Genomic DNA, 14304 nt, shown 5'->3' with positions numbered 1-14304 from the left:
GCTTGTAATTTCCTCCTTCTCCAATCTTGATTTAATCTCCCTAAAGGCAAAGACTGGATCACATTCTCTTTTTTTTTTTTTTTTTTTTTTCCTTTTCTAGGGCTGCACCCGCGGCATATGGAGATTCCCAGGCTAGGGGTCTAATCGGACCTGTAGCTACCGGCCTACGCCAGAGCCACAGCAACATCTACACCACAGCTCTCGGCAAAGCCAGGTCCTTAACCCACTGAGCAAGGCCAGGGATCAAACCCGCAACCTCATGGTTCCTGTCGGATTCGTTAACCACTGAGCCACGACAGGAACTCCTTTCTTTTCTTTTCTTTTTTTTAAACCCATCCAAGGATCTTATTCTTCTTGAACTCTCAGTAGCAGCAAGCTGACTTGTACCCACTAAGGCCTAATCATTATTGCTCAGTGAAATGAAAGTAACCATGAAACCATCATGTGAACTCTCAGAGGTTTTACAGGAATATCCTCATCGAGGAATCTTTGGTGTGCAAAGAACATAATCCCACGCAAACTATTCCACGTGAAAGGGGATTTCGTGTAAAGATTCACAGAGCTCTCACCACACTCATCACAAAAGGCCCCACGGATCAAGCTGTTTGCAGTCCGTGTCTGTCTGGGTGGCCTCTGCTCCCCAGCCTGACTCCTTTGTTTGCTCTCCAGACATCTCCCGACCACTCCCATCCATCTCCTGTGTGCGCAGGTGTGCATACGTGTGTACATGCCTGTGTGTGCCTGCAAGGGCGTGTGCGTGTGTCTTGCCGGCTCGCTCACTCACATGCCTGCAGGAGTTCACCGCATCGTCTCACTTTGCTGCATCCTCTCGTTCTGACAATTCGCTCTAACATGTATCTACACATACACATATACATAAAATATTCTCTTCAATTCTTTTTTGCTTTTTAGGGCCGAACCCATGGCATATGGAGGCTAGGCTGCCGGCCTACGCCACAGCCACAGCAACGCAGGATCTGAGCCGTGTCTGCGACCCACACCAGCGGGTCACGGAAACGCTGGATTCTTAACCCACCAAGTGAGGCCAGGGATGGAACCTGTGTCCTCATGGATGCTAGTCACAATTCATAAACCGCTAAGCCACGACGGGAACTCCATCTTCAGTTCTATTTTTATCCCCAGCAAAATGAACAGTAGTTCTTTGAAATCATCTAAAACCCACAGACCCTCAAACTCAGCATATTCGAAACTGCTCTCTGCCCCGCCCCCCCCCCAAGTATCTTCCCGTCCCAGTGAGGGGCCACCATCCCCCTCGGCTTCTCCCCTCTCTCACCATCTGCATTTGTTAAAGGACCCGTCATGGTTGGTTGGTTTTTACTTCACTCTCTTCAGTTACACCCGAGGAAGGCCCTGCCTGGTCCTCCTGGTTCCCACAGTCGGCTGTGACCCATCAAAACAGGTGTCCAGGGATCAAATCAGTCGACTCCCCAACCACATGGATGGAATCCAGCCTGGGGGTCATCCTCCCCCAAACTGCTCCAGGCCTCAGCTGCCCCCACAGTTGTCAGGCAAGTCTTATACCTTCCAAGGCTAACAACTATGGCACTGAAGAGTGCCTGTGGTAGGTTAGAAGGGGACTCCTGGAGTCAGGAAGACCCGCTCAGAGGCCGTCCCTGTTGGCGGGACTGAGGCCCAGGCTCGAGGGGGTGACCGTGGGCCCAGAAAGGAGGCAGGTAGGAGTTCACAGGTAAAAAGGCCCCTCAGAGGTGGCAGTGGTCAAACGGATGGCCTTGGGGGTCTGGCACCCTAACTCGTCCCTGCTCTGCACTTAGTATTGGACCTTGAGATAGTTATTTAGTCCCTCGGAAGTTTTTGTCGTCTGTGCAATGGGGGTGATGATACCTATGCCACAGGGCTGTGGTGAGAATGACATGAGACAATTATTTCCCGCGTGGTGCTTATCAGCACAGGGCTCAGCATAAGAAGCCATCCAAAACTAGTAGCCTTTCCTTTTTCCCCACGCGCTGCAGACTTTTGCTTCTGTTCCTGCACTTGAGTGGCGGTTGGCCGAGCTGATGACGGCTCCCAGCGATCACCGCCTCCGGACATTCACACCCTTGTGCAGTTACCCGCCCCTGGGGGTGGCCCGGACCGGGGAATTACTTCCAACTAACAGAAGAAGCGGTGATGGAAGGGGCGGAACCACGGGCACTTGCATCTTCCTAACAGAAGTGCATCACCTTCTGGGCTTGTGCACTTCGATGGGGCAGCTACCGTGCTGCAGAAACGCACAAAGGACGGGGGGTGGCCAATAGCCAACAGCCAACTGGGAGCTGAGGCCCTCAGCCCAGCAGCCCTGGCAGGTCACTGAATCCTGCCAGTGACCATGGGAGCTGAGGAGCAGATCCTGCCCCCGTCCAACCTTGAAATGAGACCCTAACTCCGCTGACTCCTCCACTGCAGCCTGGCAGAGACCCTGAAGCAGAGAATCTGGTTCAACTACGCCCAGGTTCCTGGCCCACAGAAATTGTGAAATAATAAGTGTTGGTTTACGCCACTAAATTTGGGGTGTTTTTTTTGGGGTTTTTTTTTTTGGTCTTTTTAGGGCTGCATCTGTGGCATAGGGAGGTTCCCAGGCTAGGGGTTGGCTCGGAACTGTAGCCGCTAGCCACAGTCACAGCCACACCAGATCCGAGCCGCGTCTGCGGCCTACACCACAGCTCAAAACAACACCAGGTCCTTAACCCGCTGAGCGAGGCCAGGGATCAAACCTGCATCCTGATGGATGCCAGTCATACTCATTTTCCGCTGAGCCACGAAGGGAACTCCGTGATTTGTTAGGCAGCATAACTAACACATCATCTTTCAATACATAGAATAACTCTCGACCAGGCAGTCCTGAACTCAGGGGGTTCTGACGGGAGGGACCCCCCGGCCTGCAGCCATGACACGAGTTCCCTCCCTCCTACCCAAAGATCGGATGCAGAGTGTGACAAGAGTGCATGTGGTTACGGTGATAACTGGACAAAACAGCTCGGGTGCGAACAGCCGTAAAGACCTTCAGTGTACTGTCCCTTTAACACCAGTTTTATTCTTTTCTCCCAGTGTTTACTTCTCCTGTTTTGGTCCAGCACAGCCAAGACAGTCAGCTGGGGCCACCGTCCTCAGAGATCAAGCAGGCACCAGGACCTTATCCCATAAACACACCTTTACCTTAAATCCCTGTTCCTTCTCTGATAGGCCTCTAGCAAGACCTTTGGATTCAGCCTCAAGTGCCGCCAACGACCTGAGTATGACTTCGGGCAACTCTTCCCAACCTGCTTTGCCTCGTCTGTGAAACTGAGATGCTGCCCTGCCTTCCTCTCCCAGTTATCACCAGCATCACATGGGAACCCGGCCAGTAAGTGACCTCTCTGAACCCCGGCTTCTTCATCAGCCGGGTGAGGACCATGACACCCACCTCACAGAGCGTGAGGACTGTAAGGATTAATAAGAAAATACAGGAGTTCCCGTCGTGGCGCAGTGGTTAACGAATCCAACTAGGAACCATGAGGTTGCAGGTTCAATCCCTGGCCTCGTTCAGTGGGTTAAGGACTCGGCATTGCCAGGAGCTGTGATGTAGGTCGCAGATGCAGTTCAAATCCTGCATTGCTGGGGCTGTGGTGTAGGCAGGCAGCAACAGCTCTGATTAGACCCCTTGCCTGGGAACCTCCATATCCCGCAGGTGTGGCCCTAGAAAAAGACAAAAAAAGGAGTTCCCATCGTGGGGCAGTGGTTAACGAATCCGACTAGGAACCATGAGGTTGCAGGTTCGATCCCTGGCCTTGCTCAGTGGGTTAAGGATCCGGCATTGCCGTGAGCTGTGGTGTAGGTCACAGACATGGCTCAGATCCCGCGTTGCTGTGGCTCTGGCATAGGCTGGTGGCTACAGCTCTGATTCGACCCCTAGCCTGGGAACCTCCATATACCGCCGGAGCAGCTCAAGAAAAGGCAAAAGGACAAAAAAAAAAAAAGAAAAAAGAAAGAAAGAAAGAAAGAAAGAAAAGAAAATATGCATAAAGCATCTTTGCCAACCGTGAAGCTCTACCCATCTGCAAACTGTTGCTGACAATAGGTTCTCGAATGTTGGCTCTGACAAAAAGTGAACGCATGGATGAGCACTCATGTCAGCCAAGGTCAGCCCAAGGTTGGCCAAGGAAGGATTAAGCAAGAGCGATTCCACCCCTCGGCCACATTCTCAATACAGCCTGTCTCCCCATCTCTCAGGGAGCCTCTGGGGCTGCTAATGATCTAACCAGTCAGGAAAGAGCCCCCCGGCGGCAGCTGCACCCTCGTCCTTGCTCCCGGCTGTCCTCTGTCAGCAGAGTCCTCGCCCTCTCAGACCTGTTCTTGGACCGCCCTCCACGACTTCCACTGGAACCAGCCTGGACAGGGCTGAGGCCCGGGACCATCCCCTTCTTGGTTGTCTGTTCACCACGCAGTTCCCGCCTGGCTTCTCTGATGAGCCCTCCTCTCGCTTCAGTCAGATCACTGCATTTTCCTGCAGCTGTAATTGCCCGGCCAGGGTACTGCCACGGGCCTGGGCTTAATCACTCCCAGCTACTTCAAATCCATCGGAGCCGGGAGCAGCCAGATTGCATCTAGTGAGCGAGGCCTAATTGCTCCCTGATGACCCACGGGATCAGGTGCTTGAGTGCGCACAGCTTCCATCCACAGCCTGCACGAGATGGTCGTGTCTGATAATTTCCAAAGCCAGCTTTTTTCACTGAGCCCCCGGCAGAGCTGAGCAACAGTCCTCGCCCCGGAGTCCTCTGTGGTTTGCCTTCGGGGTGGCAACCATCCACCTCCCTTCTCCCCCACTGCCTCCACCTCTGTCCAGTCGGCCCAGGTCTCACCTGACCTCCGGGTGCTTCCTGCAGCCAGGCTCGCCCTCTCCAGTCCTTTCTCCACCTTCGAAAACACCAGGGCTTTCCGTGGTGTCCCAGAGCCCTTCGAGTCAAGCCCTGCCTCTTGCTATGCCCCAGCCTGCCTCACTCCCCACTCCCGCTCGGTCCAAGCCCGCTGAGCACCCTCATCACTCCCGCTGCCCGTGTCCCACCCGCCATCTCCCACCCCTGCACACTCTTCTCTTGGGCTGTATCATGCTCTCCTCCTTGCTCCCTGCTGTCCCTCAAAACCAGCAAATCCCACTCGTCTGTCAGGGAGAAGCCTGGGGAAGTGCCTCCTAAGAGCTGGCCAGGTGGCCGCTCCAACCCCAAGTTCCCGGCCCCTCCCCTCAGAGCACCCAGCGGGCTTGGCAGAGATTCCCTGGCTCATCTTTCTTGGCAGCGACAGCTCTGCAGGGCAGGTCTGTGCCTCTGGTTCTCTTTGTGTCCCAGCACCTAGCACGGAGCTGGGCACACGGGAGGCACCAACAGAAACGTCTTGTCTGAGCCAGTGGCTTTCCTCACACTGCTAAGAGGCAGCAGGAACAACAGTGGACGTTTCTATGGCATTTCCCCTGCTCAAACGCTTACTGGTCAGGATAGCATTTCATGTAAACATTAATTTTTTCCTTGAACCAGTGACTGCTTTCTAGCATGGCCATGATTCTTCCCCTGCCCTCCCCTTCCCAGGGCTGCACCTGCAGCATATGGAGGTTTCCAGGCTAGGGGTGGAATCAGAGCTACAGCTGCCAGCCCACGCCACAGCCACAGCAATGCTGGATCCTTAACCCACTGAGCGAGGCCAGAGATCAAACCTGCATCCTCATGGGTACTCACTGGGTTCTGAACTTACTAAGCCACAATGGAAAATCCTTCATGATTCTTTTTTAAAAATGTCCTTGTGCCTCACAAGTTCCCTGTAGTCCATGAATTGGCTCTGAAATACTAGCCCCCTTTTCTTCCTAATAATTGTAAGTCAGTTGGGGCCAATTTCTTTTCTCTCTCTTTTTTTTTTTTTTTTTGTCTTTTTAGGGCTGCACCTGCAGCATATGGAGGTTCCCAGGCTACGGGTCTAATCAGAGCTACAGCTGCCAGCCTACACCATAGCCACAGCCACGCCAGATCTGAGGTGAATCTTAGAACTACACCACAGCTCACGGCAACGCCGGATCCTTAACCCACTGAGCGAGGCCAGGGATGGAACCTGCATCCTCATGGATGCTGGTCAGACTCATTTCCGCTGAACCACAAGGGGAACTCCCAAGGCCGATTTCTATATCTGCCTTTCATCTCCCTTAACCTTCCCCCTAAGACTGTGAGGCAGACCTTACTCTCCTGACTCACAGGTGAGGAGGCCTGAGGAGTCGTGTATAATGGACTGTGTGATGGCCACACGGCCGCCCACCCAAGCTTTCACAAATGCCACTGCTTCTCTGCCCAGGGCCACACACCTGTGACAGCCTCTCTTCTCCCTTTTCTGTCTTTCTTTGGGAATCACAGATTGGAAAAGGGAGATTCTGTAATGCAGCTGCTAAAAATGCCAAGCAGGGCCTGTTACACAGCCCTTTCTAGTAGCTGTGAAGTCACTGCGTGAATGGAGGAGGGGCGGGGGTGGGGGAGGTAGATGGACGGAGCCAGCCGGTGAGATGCACGTGCCTTCCCTGGAAGCCCTCAATCAGAAAGCCCCAACTGTTCAACACGGTATCTCCAGAGTTCCCTCGGGAGCAGAGAGATGCTGTGACATGGATGTCTTTTCACATCAGTCCCCCTAGAGAGGACAGGGACGCCTGGGCTCCAGCCCTTCCCCCCAGGGGGGCAGGTGGCTCCAGCCCTGAAGGTGCTCTCACACTATTGGGTCTTATTCCAAAACCCGTGTTCTGGGGCTCCCCGGCCTCCCTGTGGCTCTGATCAGCAGTGCAGAACAAAGGGAGATGATGAAAGCACTGGGGTGCCCCGGCCCAGTTTTTTCCTGCTGGTCCCCGGGGCCAGCTTCAGAAACAGCAACCATCTCTCTCCCCATCGAGGGTTGTGTGGAGAGAGGATGGGGAGGGAACAGGCCTCCTGGCTCCTGGGGATGTCGGGGGCCGTGTTCCAGAACTTGCAGAATGTATCCTAGAAAACCACTGTTCTGATGTCTGTGATGATACAAACCGGCCCCAGAATCTTAAGAGGACCTCTATCAATGTTCACTTACGTGTAGAGAAAACAGCCCGTCTCAAGTAAGAATTCTCCAGCAAGAGCATGTGAGCCGAGGCAGGCGGAGCGGCTGCCTCGCCCGTGTCGGCCTCTGCCCTGTAGGAACAGAGAAGACGTCTTCGTCTCTGTGCAGCCGGAGCGGAGTGAGATGGTTCTGTCCACGTTTCTCTTCCCCAGGGCTTCTGCCATGCTGTTGCCCCATGGACAGAAGGTCTGAGAAACTGGTTTTCACGGGATTTCCTCCACCAAAAGCAGGAAAGGTGGACACTCCGGTGCACACCCAAAGCTCTTCCTCTGTCACTGGTACAGCCCCCCTTCACAACGGGGGAGGGGGCCACGCCCAGAAAGGACCCACACACATCGCAGCACACGACTGCGTAGAGCCAGGTTAAGAATTCCTGCCCCAGAGGGTGAGTGGCACAAAGATTTCTCAAAAGTAACACTTAGGGCAGCTGAGACAAACTGGAGCCGGCACCTTGATTGCAATGTTACACCTTTGGGTTGGTTTCTGTGGTCACGATTCTGTCCTGGGGTTCGTGACTGTTCCCCGTGGGGCTGGTCTCCTGCTCAGTGGCTCCTCCAGCGTCCCCAGGGGTGCGCAGCCCCAGAGAGGTGGCACTGATCCCTCGAGGGAGTGCGTGCTCCCGTGGGGTGATGTGTGACAACCAACCTCGCTCACACACAAGTGGCTGACTTCCCGCCTCCCACACAGACGTAACATTCATGATGCCCGGTGACTGCAGAAAGCAACAAGGGCGTGGACCCGCCTGCTATGGGTTAAGGCTGGTTCTTTCAGGGATTTATGGGGGGGTCTCTGCATGGGATGCTGTGCCAGCACCCCATTCTGCTCCGGGTGGCACCCCAGAGCTTCCAAGCTAACACCTCGAGGTCGCTGGGGCCAGCGCTGTTTTAGCAGTTAAAAGTGTGAGAAAAGCACCATCGCCCCTTGCTTACAGCAAGGTTGGTGAAGAAAGATTTCATGTGTTTTCATCAGGACATCACACACACACTCTTTATGAAGCTTCTATTGAGCAATAAATGAAAGTATGTAAATCTGGGAGAAAATGAAAAAAGCTGCTTTGTCTTTCAGAGTTTTTTGGAGCAATAATCTTTTGTGGCTCGGATTCCCGTCGTAGCGCAGCGGAAACGAATCCCACTGGGAACCATGAGGTTTCGGGTTCGATCCCAGCCTCGATCAGTGGGTTAAGGATCCAGAGTTGCCATGACCTGTGGTGTGGGTCGCAGATGTGGCTCGGATGTGGCGTTGCTGTGGCTGTGCTGTAGGCTGGCAGCTGTAGCTCCAATTCAACCCCTAGCCTGGGAACCTCCATATGCTGCTGGTGCAGCCCTAAAAAGACAAAAGATAAAAAAAAAACTTTTGTTGCTGGTTGTATGTGCAAAAAAGTGCTGTTTGAAGAGTATACTTGTATTGAAATTTGTACTAAAATTGTACTAAAGGTGTTAAGCGCTATTGTTTTTATTTAAATTGCATGGGGGAGGGCAATAAATTATGAGTACAATTCCTGAGCAGCAGTCACCCAGCATTAGGCCCCACGCGGAAGGAGGTTCTAGCGGCTCAGGAAAGAAGCTGGTCCTTTACTTCAGGCTTGAAAGCTCGCACTGAGGTTTTCGGGTACCTGAGAGGAAGGCAGGTGTGAAGCCTCCGGGAGACCTGAGCCCCCGGGGGTTGTGGGGGGAAGAGCTGGTTTTATTGCTCCTCTCCCTGCTGGGAGAGTCTGGCTGGAAATGCAAATTTAAAAATTTTGAACTAGATTTTTAGGATCTTTATCGATTTAAAGGCCACCTCCCAGGTGTTTGACATTTCTGAGGCCTAGCACCAGCCTCGGGGCAGGTGCCAGCGCCCAGCACTCTCCCAGGGCGCACCCTGGGGCTCAGGGCCCCCACCTGTGGCCTGTGGCCTCAGCCAGGGGGGCAGGAGAGGCAGCCCCGCAACCTGCCTGTAGGGGTCCCCACCCTCTGTCCCCCACTAGTTCCACATGGAGCACTTCCTTCAGAAATCCCGCCCGCAAATCCTGTCTCAGGGTCTGCCCTGGCGAACCAAGATCATTTTATATGGTTTATCCCAAAAAACAATATGCCTCTGCCCCCCTCAGGCCCCACCCCCACGCCCCGGACTCGCTCCAATCGCTAGTTCTCCAGAAGCAACAATCTGACTTCATCTCAGCTTTTTTTTTTGGGGGGGGGGGTAGTTTCCTTTATGTCCCTGAATAGCATTTTCATAGTGGTGCTTCCTGATTTTTCAGTTTTAGGCATTTCCCTTTGTTTTTCCCTAGGGGATGTGAAGATTGAGGCAGACACACCCTTTCTCCACTCTCCTAGATGGTTCTGAATCGACGGCACTACTGGGTTCTCTCATATAGAATTTAACCCCATTCTACTGTGCAGCAGGGGCACCCAGTCACACACACACGTGTAGATTCTTTTTTCTCCCATTATCATGGCCCATCCTAAGTGACCAGACAGTTCCCAGTGCCGCACAGCAGGCTCTCACTGGAGAAAACGGACAGAACACTGTAAACCTGCTAGAATGGAAAAAATAAAACTCATTACGAGAAAAAAAAAGAATGTAACCACATTCCAGACGTCGTTCTAGGCATTTCACACGTGTTAATTCATTCACGACTCCCCCAGACCCTACGCAACGCCTCGGTTACGATCCTCGTTTTACAGATGAGGAAACTGAGTCAGCATGACTGGACGGCCCACACACGCAGCTGGTAAGCGGGTTATCAGGACTGGGTGCGGATTTGAACCTGGGCCGCCGGCCTCAGGACCTGCGCACTCCATCCTGCCGTGTGGCTGGGATTACGCCACAGCTTCGCTTAGACCAGCCTTCAGTGCTTCTCCTAATGGGATGATATCAGTGCTATCAATAGCTGAGCCAGTGGCAAACTCTCGTTTCTCTTTCGCTCTTGCTAAACTTTTGAATTTACTGAGTTTAAAAGCGGTCAGTGTTTCTGTTTACCTGGTCTTTTGTGTTTGGGTACTTACCCTAGCTGAACCCAACCCCCAGCGCCTGGCCGTCCCCATCTGCCAATATGCTCCGGCGCAGCAGGGGCCACAGAGGTCTACCTTCCTGGAGAAGTTTCTCCCGGAGCCCTTCTGACCTGTTCCAGTCTGGACAGGCTGCCCCCAGGCCTGCTGTGACTCTGCGGTCCTAAGCTCCCCAGAGAGCACAGTGCTGCTTCTTGGCGGGGCCCCTTTCCGCCACTGGGCTGGGAGCAGAGTGGACACTTGTCCTCTGGCACACACCATGTCCCGCATCCCTGGAGCCTTCTTTGAGCGACTTCTTAAGCGAGGCCCTCATCCGCTAAGGGTCTCCTCTGTTCATTTCTATTTTCTTTTTTGCTCTGTTTTTTTGTTTTGTTTTCTTTTTTGTCTTTTTGCCTTTTCTAGGGCTGCACCTGTGGCATGTGAAGGTTCCCAGGCTAGGGGTCCAATCAGAGCTGTAGCCGCCAGCCCATACCACAGCCACAGCAACACAGGATCCAAGCCGTGTCTGCAACCTACACCACAGCTCACGGCAACGCCGGATCCTTAACCCACTGAGCAAGGCCAGGGATCAAACCTGCAGCCTCATCGGATTCATTGACCACTGAGCCACGAGGGGAACTCCATCTTTTTGCTCTGTTTACTCTAAGATTTCTCCCAGCTTTATCTTTTAAACCTTTCTATGGAATTTAAAAAATACATACTTTGTACTATATTTTATGTTTTTATATTTTCTGCTATTACGTTTGATTTTTAAAAATTTGGTCTCTTTCTCTTTACATGTTTTTTGTTTTTTTGTGTTTTTTTGCTTTTTAGGGCCACACCCATGGCAATATAGAGATTCCCAGGATAGGGGTCGAATCCGAGCTACAGCCGCCAGCCTGCTCCACAGCCACAGCAACTTGGGAATCTGAGCCAAGCCTGCAGCCTACACCACAGCTCACGGCAACACCGGATCCTTAACCCACTGAGCAAGGCCAGGGATCGAACCTGCATGGTTTCTGGTTGGATTTGTTTCCAATGCGCCACGACGGGAGCTCCTGTTTGTTTTTTATTTATCAGTTTTCTATCTGTCTTTCATTGTATCCTATGCTCTGGCTCCTGCCCTTAGCATTCTCCTGAATCACTTGCCCGTGTTTATTATGGAAGGACAGTTGATTTATCAACACAGTGATTCACAATTTTGAAAGATTCTACTCCATTTATAGTTACTCTAAAGTGTTGGCTGTGTTCCTTAGGTGAACAGTACATGGTCACAGTCTGTTTTATATACAGGACTCTGTGCCTCTTAATCCCTCCCCGTCTGGTCCCTGCTCTTTTCCTCTCCCCACTGCTCACCACTAGTTTGTTCTCTGTATGTCTGCGAGTATTTCTTGTTACATTCACTAGTTTGTTGCACTTTTTAGATTCCACATATAAGTGATATCATATAGTACTTGCCCCACTAATTTCACTAAGCATAATATTCTCTAGGTCCATCCATGTTGCTCCGAATGGCAGTATTCATTCTTTTTTGTGGCCGAGTAGCCATCCATCGTGTATATACACCACATCTTTATCCACTCACCTGTTGATGGGCACTTGTGCTGCTTCCCTGTCTTGGCTACTGTAAATGACGCAGCTAAGAGCGGTAGGGGGCCACATATTTTTCAAAATAGTGTTCTTGGTTTCTTGGATACATGCCCAAGAGTGGAATTGCTGGATCCCTAATTATTGGAGAAGTGCAAGTCAAAATCATAGTGAGGTACTGCCTCCTACCTGTCAGAATGCCCAGCATCAAAAAATCCACAGATAATAGGAGCTCCCTTGTGGCTCAGCAGGTTGAGGATCTGGCATTGTCACTGTAGCCACCTGGGGTCAGAGTTGTGGCACAGATTCAATCCTCCTGGGAACTTCCATATGCCATAGACACAACCCAAAAAAATCAAACCAAGGACCAAGGAGTTCCCGTTGTGGTCACAGTAGAAGTGAATCCAACTAGGAACCTTGAGGCTGCGGGTTCAATCCCTGGTCTTGCTCAGTGGGTTAAGGATCTGGCGTTGCCAGGAGCTGTGGTGGAGGGTGCAGATGCAGCTCAGATCTGACGTTGCTGTGGCTCTGGCTTAGGCTGGCAGCTGTAGCTTCAATTAGAGCCCTATCTTGGGAACCTCCATATGCTGCGAGTGCAGCCCTAAAAAGTATAAAAAACAAAAACAAAAACACACCAAAAAAACAAAAAGCCTATAAACAACAAATGTTGGCGAGTAGAGAAGAGGGACCCTGCTGCACTGTTGGTGGGAATGTAAATTGAAGCAGCCACCACAGAAGGCAGTACAGAGGCTCCTTAAAGAACTGGCCCTCTAGTTTTAAGGATACCATCGCCCAGGGCTTGCAGCTGCTTCGCAAACATGCATTTGCCCTAGAGCTGATATTTCTTCCTAGAAGAAACCATGCAGAGCCACCTTGTGGTGGAAAAAAGACACACAGCTTTCAGCCTACAACTTGCATCAGATTTCATATGACGTCAGGTGGTGTTGGTGCGTCTGCACACCCTGGTACCCTCGAGTCCTCCCATACAGCTGGGCAGCATTTTTAAATGGTCGGCAAATGTTTACAGCAATCTACACTTGTCCTGCTAACACATTTACCACAGGTAATTAACTTAACTACCTGATAAAAATGTTATTGGCGCTGTAAGGCTCGCTGTTGTCTGAAGAGACTTGCACAGTTATTCTCACTGGGTCCTTGGTTATCTTTATAGACACATAATCAAATCCAGATTTGGTCATTAGTGTGTGATTTGATCAAAGTAAACAGCCACACCGGCTTATGAGGATCCCCGGAGATTTATCATTTGCCTCACTGATGTGGTTTGGATTTTTATACTGTGAAAAATAATAATTAGATGACTCTCCAAGGCTGTTTAAAGCCGTGCAGCCACACTCCCTGAGTCCAATTCGTCAGAGATGAGACAAGGTGTAGAGCATCCACTTGCAGGGGTCAGGGATTCCTGCTACTGGAAGCATCCGTCATTTCCTGGGAACCTTTCATCAGGGCAAACACCAGCACACGCTGTGGCCTCGAGACCCAGGGAGCAAACCCCCCGGGGCTGGGGGACAACTTTCAGAATGTTGCCTGAGCTCGGGCTGTCTGCTCCTCTAAGCCCCTGTGTCACCGGCGTCTACAGGACTGTCCTAAGCAGCTTGGCCAATCCACATCAGCTGGGACTGGAGACGCATCTGTGCTTTTCTGCACTAAACCCTCAGCCCTCAAATAAGCCAACACCTCAGAGGTATTCCCCTCTTCAACACTCATTATAAGAGAACTTTTTCTTTTCAGGGCTGAACCCAATGCATATGGAGGTTCCCAGGCTAGGGGTCGAATCAGAGCTTCAGCTGCCAGCCTACACCACAGCCACAGCAATGCCAGCTCCTTAACCCACCGACGAGGCCAGGGATCGAACCCGAGTCCTCACAGATACCAGTCGGGTTCATTACCGCTGAGCCAAGATGGGAACTGCCAAGAGACGTTTTCTTAAGCATGTGGTGACTGACGTGGATTAGCCCGCTGCGCAGAGCATGATGGTCCTGCAGACGCCTCCACTGACGCGGGCCCCTTCTCAGCAGCCGCCCCATGATGGGAGAGGAGGCCTCCTGGGCTGTATTTAGGAAAGCCAAGCCTCAGGACCACAGACCACGGCACCTGCAGAGCCTCAGGAAGGGGTGGACACTTCCAGGCACCCAGGAGCATCCCAAGCCTGGAGTGGGAGAGACTCTGTTACAGGCAGCCACGCTCTTGAAGTCAGCCAAGACAGAAGGCAGTTCAGATTTTTAAAACAAGCTGTTTCCCTGTGTTCTGAGGCTGACCTGGGCTGTGCTTCCTGCTCCTCTACGCTCATCCAGTCCCCACCCGGGCCAGCCTGATCTTTGCCCGGCAGACGTGGAGGCGTCTGCCCGGCCTCAGCCCTTGGCCCACGAGGGCCTCTGAGCCTGCTGACTTCCTTCTGAGGCCACCTGGCTGTGCACAGGGGTCAGCTCCTGCTCTGCTCGTCTCATCCTGCTGTCTCCTTGTATCTCAGGTAACAGCCACTTCCCCAGGGAGATGGTAGGTGGCACGGAGGCAGTGAGCAGCCAGGGTTACAGGGCTCACCTGCTGATTTAACAGGTGCTGTCCCCCACCCCCGCACCCCCCCCCCCCGACAAGCGGCTGCTAAGTGCCAGGCACTGCTCTA

The sequence above is a fragment of the Sus scrofa genome, chromosome 11 (genome assembly GCF_054392235.1).
Source record: "Sus scrofa isolate SSC_HxYL_T2T_F1_AM1 chromosome 11, Sscrofa_HxYL_maternal_Yorkshire_Landrace_v2.0, whole genome shotgun sequence".
In the NCBI taxonomy this organism is placed as follows: domain Eukaryota; kingdom Metazoa; phylum Chordata; class Mammalia; order Artiodactyla; family Suidae; genus Sus; species Sus scrofa.
This window is presented reverse-complemented; position numbering follows the sequence as displayed.